Below are 8,370 nucleotides of genomic sequence, written 5' to 3'. Positions count from 1 at the left end.
TCTTCTCATGAGGTGGCCAAAGTATTATATGCATATAATGTGCTTATAATGTAAGCACATTATATGCATATAAATTGCTCTAAATCGAAGTGCTCAGTTTCACTAGTGGAGGCTGGATTGACTCAGGGGTGCCCTCCAGAGGTGGCTGGACCACAATTTCTATCAGCCTCGGTCAGCAAAGGGGGGGGGGTGGAATCATAGCTGCCAAGTTATCCCTTTTTAAAAGGGATTTTCCCTTATGCTGAATAGGCTTCCTCGCGAGAAAAGGGAAAACTTGGCAGCTATGGTTGAAATTCTAATCCAGGCATAGGCAAACTCAGCCCTCCAGATGTTTTGGGACTACAACTCCCATCATCCCTGACCACTGGTCCTGTTAGCTAGGGATGATGGGAGTTGTGGTCCCCAAACATCTGGAGGTCCAAGTTTGCCTATGCCTGTTCTAATCTGACAGTATCTGGAGTGCCCTGCATTGACTACCCTGGCATGAACTGAGTATCAGTCATGGGGTACAATAAGGAATTTCCTCCACACCACTGCTTTGCACCCTGAAAACAAAGTCGATTCCACAAACTTGAAGTCTGACCACCCTCCTTTTCCACAGCACATCCCATTTCCCAAATTGCTTGTGCCAATTCAGTGGGAGAAGCAGCAGGAAAAGTTGTGCCTTGGACGGAGAGATGCTGGCTTCAAGAAGCCAATCTCATCTGTGAGTATATATTCTTCTAATCTCACTCTGTCCTATTGTCCATCCTGTTCCCTAAGTAGGAAAAGCCAGGGGGGATCTGGGCTGCTTTGGCCTGGGGGAACCTCTGCCAACCTTGCACCCTCCAGAGATGTTCTGGCCTGCAGTTCCTGCGCTGGCTTGGACTGATGGGAGTCCTAGTCCAGAACAGCGGACTGGCAAAGGCTGGTCTAGGGCGTAGCAAATATTTTTCCATTCCAGACCAGCCTGAAAGGTCTGTAGCTTCACCTGCAAATGGAAGGGTGGAGGCTGTTTAGCGAGGAGAGCTTATTCCTCTAGCAGCCAGTCATGCAAACCCACTTCCTCCAGTGTCACTCCAATGAAATCAATGAGTCTATTCAGCAGTGCCTGCAAGCCTTCTCTACTGGCAACTCCTGAAATAAGGAACTGGGTTGTTTCTTCCCATGTTACAGCTGTAAGAAAATGTAGCAAGCAGAATTTGCTAATCCACATAAAACAGCAGCTGCTGCCTCTCCCTTCTCCTTTCCATGAATATTCCACCGCAGGTGTGGTTGGGCACCTGCGGAGAGCCCAGGCTGAGCACCAGAACTCCCTGCTGAGGATCCTCTTGCTGCTGCCCCCTGCTCTCTCTAGCCTAGAAGCAGCCACATCACAGGTGCTTACCATGACCCAAAGAGACCACACCTGCTTTGCCTGTTCCCTGAGTTTTTACGGTAAGTGGGTGCAGGATGGCAGCTAAGTGAAGGCAACAAGGTAGGAAGAGCCTGCACCAGCTAGACTGGGGACTGGGTGCATCTTCTGGAGGGGGTGTGACTAGGTGCCCCACAACAGGCTCCCATCAGAGCCTGGCTCTGGGGTGCAAGTGAGCTGCTGAAGCATCTTCCTCACCCCCAGCCACAGCTCCACTTGTCCCAGCCCCCTCCCGGCTCCTGAGGTCCCAGACAGGGGCAGGGGTATACGGAGGGAGCCTGGTGGTGGCTGGGGATGTCGGCTCCCTGAATATTGGGGGGTGCTGGGCCCTCTGCCTCAAACTATTGAGGGGGCTAAAGTCCCCTGCTGTTTAGCGATGCCCAACACCGCTGTACATACCAGTATAAAGGGAAGGTGCATGTCTAATTCAGGTCTTACCAGAATTGTGCTGGGCCTGCTTGGACTCTGGAGAACCAGACTTCTTCTAGGGTTAGATTTCCTCTGCAGAAGACCCTTTACCACACTAAACTGAGCCAGCCAAAATAAAGCCTCCTCTCAGAGTCATATAAAGTAGCAGCCAGGAATCATTGCTCCTCCAGATGTTGCTGAACACTACAACTCCAATCAACCCAAGCAAGCATGGCAAATAGCCAGGGATGATGGGAGTTGTAGTTGAACCACATCTGGAGGGCCAAATGTTCCTCACACTTGGCATAGAGGGTTAAATCCAAAGGTAGCCATGCTCACAGTAGACACACTGAGATGAATGCATAGCTAACTTAGGTCCATTATTTGCCATGGACTTCCTCTGAGTAGAAAGTACAGTGGTACCCCGCAAGACAAATGCCTCGTGCAAGGAAAAACTTGCAAGACAGCGTTTTGCGTTGCGCGAGGCGTCTCGCAAAACAAAGTTTTATACAGTGGAACCTCGGTTTATGAACACATCGGTTTATGAATTTTCGGTTTATGAACGCCGCGGACCTATCTGGAACGGATTAATTCATTTTCCATTACTTTCAATGGGAAAGTTTGCTTCAGTTTATGAACGCTTCAGTTTATGAACAGACTTCCGGAACCAATTGTGTTCATAAACCGAGGTACCACTGTATGGCCGTGCTTCGCAGGATGAATAGGGACGCATTACAGTAAAGTCCCTTGCCCTCGCTGCCGTACCATGCTCACCCTCGGGGATCCACTGCCATTGCTGGCCCAGAACCGGCCCCCTCAGCGCCGCCGGCATGCGCTTTCTCCTCACCTTCAGGCTGGCCCGGGATCACCCCCTCAGCACCGCTGCCACGCGCTTACTTCTCACCCTTGGGCTCGCTCCATCCGCTCCCGTCCTGTCCAGTCCCACTGGCTGCACGGAGGCGCGTGAACAGGAGAGTGGCCATCATTGAGTAGAGCGCGGGCTGCCAAAGCACTCCATCCACCCCCGTCCCATCCCACTGGCTGCCTGGTTGGGCGCGAGCGGCTGCTGGGGAATGAGGGAGGGAGCTGTCAGGAGATTCAGTTCCACCTTAAGACTTAGGCATGTTGCTGCTGATATATGTCACATGTCTAGGTATATCCTTTTATGGACTCTTACTTTCAGTTCTGTTCTGAGTTCTGTTCTGAACTGTTTGATCTGATGGAAGAGAGAAAGCATCATTCGCTCTCTCTTCATGCTGTAATATAGCTGTAAATAAACCACTTTAAAATGCCTCTCTGCTGCTGCCTTATCATCTCCGCTGCAACCACTGAAACTGCGTGGGCATCTCTGCTGATTGCGTGCTCAGGTTGCTGAGACCCTGAGTCGTGTTCGTGTTCCATGGGAATCACCGGGACTGAGACGAAGAGGGAGCTGCCGGCTGGACCTCCCAATGGTGAAATCCCATCAAAAGGGTTATGGGCCCAGAAGTACAAGGGTCGTCAAGCCCAGAGGAGATGGTTGGTGGTCTCTGGACCAGCCAGTTATGGATCCAGGAGCAGGCAGTGTGTTCCGAATGCGGCTTTGATCAGTGCTGAAAACATCGGAGCAATTGAGAGGTATGTGTGGAGAGCGATAGGCAGCAAAATGTTTATTCAGCAAGCTGCTGGCTGCTGCCGGAGAAAGCTTTGAAACAGACAGTCGTAAACCTGTCCCAGTGATTAATTGACTGTGAGATAGAGCTGGAGCGGAGGCATTTTTCCAAAGTGATTGCCTGTAACGGGTGGCTGGAAAAATGGAGAATATGCTTGGAAGCTCTAACCAGATAATTCTTCTGGATGGGACTAATTATCATACATGGAAAATATATGTAGAAGGCAAGTTAAGACTTGCAAAGCTCTGGCATGTGATTGATGAGAACCCCCCCCCCCGTGCCAATGACGAATGCTTGGGCTCAATGTGATTCACAAGCTCGCGGTTTGATATTGGATGTGTCTCAGCTACAGAATTAATTACCCTTGCTGGAAAAGCGTCTGCGAAATTAATGTGGGAGGGACTACGTGAAGCCCATGAACGCAAACAGGCAGGGTCAGTTCTATTGTTTTTTCGGACTCTGCACAACATGAAACTCCAGCCGGGAGGTGATTTACGTGCCCACATTCTTGAAATGCAGCGGCTGAGGGAGGAACTGGTGAATCGTGAATTTGTTTTGCCAGAAGCTGTGTTTGCAGTGTTGATTCTGGACTCTTTAGACCACAGCTTTGATGCCATTGCTAGCCAGTTAGCAGCCCTCCCCACAAGAGATTTAACAGCAGCTAGAGTAATTGCTGTATTGCAAAATGAGTGGGATCGGAGGAGAGCTGAGGGCGCCAGTTGCAAATCACAGGAGCCAGCTGCTACGTGCCAATCTCAAGCTGATAACGCTAGAGCCTTCACGATCAGGTGCTATGGTTGCGGAGGTTTGGGTCACGTAAAGCAAAACTGCAGAAAGAAGCAAGATAAGCAAAGACCGACAGCTGCTGCAAATTTCAAAGGCAAACAAGGAAAGGGGGGTGGCAGCGGTGGAAAGCAGCCAAGTGGACAGCGTAAAGCTATGCTGGCTAAGATAACAGCAACTTCAAAGGCTAATAACTTCTTTGTTGTCGATTCTGGTGCCACAAACCACATCTGCCGAGACCGACATCTTTTTGTTTCATTTCAAGCCTTTAAGGGGAAGATTTTACAGGCAGGTGGATCATCTTTGGACATCTGGGACAATTGTGTTAGAATCTCTAAACCTAGAGATTGCTGATGTGCTTTATGTGCCAAAAGCAAAGGATAATTTACTTTCAGTTCCACAGCTGGACAGAAAGGGTTTTCACATCTCTTTCAGGAATGGCATTGCCATTATCACTAAGAACAATGAAGAATACGTACGTGCTGAAAAGGTTGATGAACTGTTTTTGATGACTTTTGATGATGTAAAAGTGTCTGAGGGTGAACCTGATGAAAATGTTGCTTATGTTGCTAACACAACTAATAGGCCTCTTCATGCAGGTTGTATTCACGAATACCATCGCATTTTTGGACACTTAGGCTGGCAAGCAGTGTCCAAGATGCCCAAGGTTGTGCAGGGCCTGAAGCTTAAACCCTGCAAGTATCATATGAAGTGTGTTTCCTGTGCACAACATAAGGTGAAAGTTGCACCCAAAGGGAAAGTGTCTGGGAGGAAGGCAACCCAGCCTTATCAGGTGGTCCATGCAGACCTGGTAGGTCCACTTTCACCATCTGTGAGTGGATCTAGGTATTTTATGATCCTAATAGACTCCTACACCAGATATGTCCACGTGTTTGTGCTAAAACAGAAATCAGATGCCTTTTTAAAGTTCAAGGGTTTCTGTGCATGGCTTGAAAATGCCAGGGGCCAAAAGATAAAGTGCCTATTCAGTGATAATGGAGGGGAGTTCACTTCTCATGAATTTAAAGCTTTTCTGTCTGAGAAGGGAATTCAACACGATCTGGCATGCCCCAGAAGTCCTTGGGAAAATGGTCTGTGTGAAAGGGCAGGACAAACCTTACAACAGGGACTTAAAACCTTGCTGCATGATGCCAATTTGCCAGAACAGTATTGGGCCGAAGCACTATCAAATTTTGTATACACTCTTAATCGCAGGTGGCATTCAGCGATTGAGTGTACCCCTTATGAAAAGATGTTTGGCAAACAGCCTTACATCAAACACATGAGGATCTTTGGATCTGACATGTGGGTAAACACCCCACAAAGTGGTAAGCTGGGGACACGAGGTGAACCTGGTATATTCTTGGGATACGAAAATGGAGCGTACAGAGTGTTGATGAAAAACACTCAAACTGTAAGAATCACCAAGAGTGTCCAGTGCAATCCCAAATGGGGGGGAAATGTGGGGATTTTTCAGATTCATCCTGTTGATGATGAAGAAGAAGAAGCACAAGCTGAGGATGATGATGAGCAGGATTCTGGTTCTGATTCTGATTCAGTAAGAGGCGCAGGTGCACTATCAGCATCTGATAGTGACACTGCAGATTATTTAAGTGCAAAAGCCTCAATCAGACCATCAGATGCGTCTGACACTGAACCAGAAGAACCTCTGTTCACCATTGGTCGCTTTTCTCCTAAAAAGGAGGAGTTAAGTAAAGATGAAGAACGGACTGTTCGAAGGTCCGAGAGGGCCACAAAGGGGAAACCGCCCAAGAGATATGCTGATGAATATGCAAAGACAGCTGTTGCTGTTCTTGGTACCTCTGAAAAAATCTTTGAACCTGCTAGTTTCCAAGAGGTTCAGGAATTGAACCCAAAGCAGGCTCAGCCATGGCTGGAAGCCATGAAGGCTGAAATTGACTCCTTAGATAGAAATCAAACCTGGGAGCTAGTTCCAGTTGTCCCGGGAATGAGGCTTGTTGACAGCAAGTGGGTGTTTAAAGCCAAGACTAACCAGAATGGAAAGATTATGAGACACAAAGCAAGGTTGGTCGCCAGAGGATTTTCGCAGGTACCGGGGGAGGACTTTCACCAAGTCTTTGCTCCTACCGTGAAATACGAGACGGTGAGACTCATGCTTAAATTTGCGTCTGAACAAAAGTTTCAGGTCGCCCATCATGATATCGATACAGCTTTTTTATACGGGGTTTTACAAGAAGATATATTTTTACTGCCCCCTGCTGGTGTGGATGTACCAAAGGGAATGGTATGCAAACTAAAGAAATCACTGTATGGGCTCAAACAGAGTGCCAGGTGTTGGAACACCAAACTTACAGAAACATTGCTTTCCTTAGGATTTAAGCAAGGTATCGCTGATCCGTGTGTATTTGTCAAACAAGAGGGGGAGCAAAAACTATATTGTATTTGTTTTGTTGATGATTTGCTGTTCTTCTGGAAGAACAAAGAGTTGTACCAGAGTACACTTGCTCAGTTGAAGGAACACTTCAATATGAAAGACCTAGGTGAGGTTTCCAATTATCTTTCTCTACAGGTTGAGAGAAACAAAGAAGGTACTTTTCTGGTACACCAAACTCAAAAGATTACTGATGTGCTGAACAAATTGAATTTAATTGACGCAAATCCTGTTGACACACCTATGGTACAAGGTTATAAAGTTGATGATGATGCAGAACCATTTACCGACACTACACTGTATAGATGTGTGTTAGGTAAGTTAAACTTCATTGCAAGAGTTTCAAGACCTGACATTGCTGTTAGCTGTAATTTGCTGAGCAGACGTGCCAACAATCCTACTGTTCAGGATTGGCGTGCTTTGAAACGCATTTGTAGGTACTTAAAAGGAACCATGCACTACAGATTGCGTTTCACAAGTCAAAAGACTGGAGGTCTGGAAATCTTCGCAGATGCAAGTTTTGGTAGTGATGTCACAGATAGCAAAAGCACTTCAGGTGTTTGTTATGTATACAACCATTGTCTTTTTGATTGGATGTGCAGGAAACAGACAACCGTTTGTCAGAGTTCCTGTGAAGCAGAGCTCAACGCTCTCTCACTCTCCTTAATGGATTGTGAATGGTTGTTGCAACTGTTCAAGGATATTGGAGTTAATGTGTCTTGTCCTATTCAGGTATATCAAGACAATCAGTCCTGTTTAGCTTTGCTAGCATCTGAGAGTTGCAAGCAGAGGACCAAATATTTGCAGATAAAATTACATCGTGCCAGGGAATGCATAAAGAAAGGACTGGTCCAAATATCATACATGCCAGGTAATGAAATTCCGGCTGATATGTTGTCCAAGGTTGTAAATAAAGAACAGTTGCACAGTTATATGCAAAAGCTACAGTTTGGAACTGCTGAGCTTAAGGTTTCACAGAATGGGGGAGTGATGTCAGGAGATTCAGTTCCACCTTAAGACTTAGGCATGTTGCTGCTGATATATGTCACATGTCTAGGTATATCCTTTTATGGACTCTTACTTTCAGTTCTGTTCTGAGTTCTGTTCTGAACTGTTTGATCTGATGGAAGAGAGAAAGCATCATTCGCTCTCTCTTCATGCTGTAATATAGCTGTAAATAAACCACTTTAAAATGCCTCTCTGCTGCTGCCTTATCATCTCCGCTGCAACCGCTGAAACTGCGTGGGCATCTCTGCTGATTGCGTGCTCAGGTTGCTGAGACCCTGAGTCGTGTTCGTGTTCCATGGGAATCACCGGGACTGAGACGAAGAGGGAGCTGCCGGCTGGACCTCCCAATGGTGAAATCCCATCAGGAGCCTCTCCCTGGCCCTCCTCCTGCTTCCCCCTCCCCAGAGCCTTAAAAACCTGGCGGGCGGGTCGGCACCTTTTTTTGCACCCCCCCCATAGGAACGCATTGATTAAATTTCAATGCATTCCTATGGGAAACCACACTTCGCAAGACGAAATTATTGCAACGCAAAACGACTCATGGAACGAATTAATTTTGTCTTGCGAGATACCACTATAGTTGCATATGACCCATATACCGGAGGTAAATTATCAGCATGCGTCCTCTATGTAGAAGAGGGTGAAAGGTATAATAAGCTGTTTGCGAGGTTTTATACCACAAATCTACAAGTGTTTTCACATTTACTCTAAAA

The sequence above is a fragment of the Zootoca vivipara genome, chromosome 9, assembly GCF_963506605.1.
Source record: "Zootoca vivipara chromosome 9, rZooViv1.1, whole genome shotgun sequence".
NCBI lineage: Eukaryota > Metazoa > Chordata > Lepidosauria > Squamata > Lacertidae > Zootoca > Zootoca vivipara.
The sequence above is the reverse complement of the archived record's forward strand: the minus strand, read 5'-3'. Positions refer to the sequence as shown.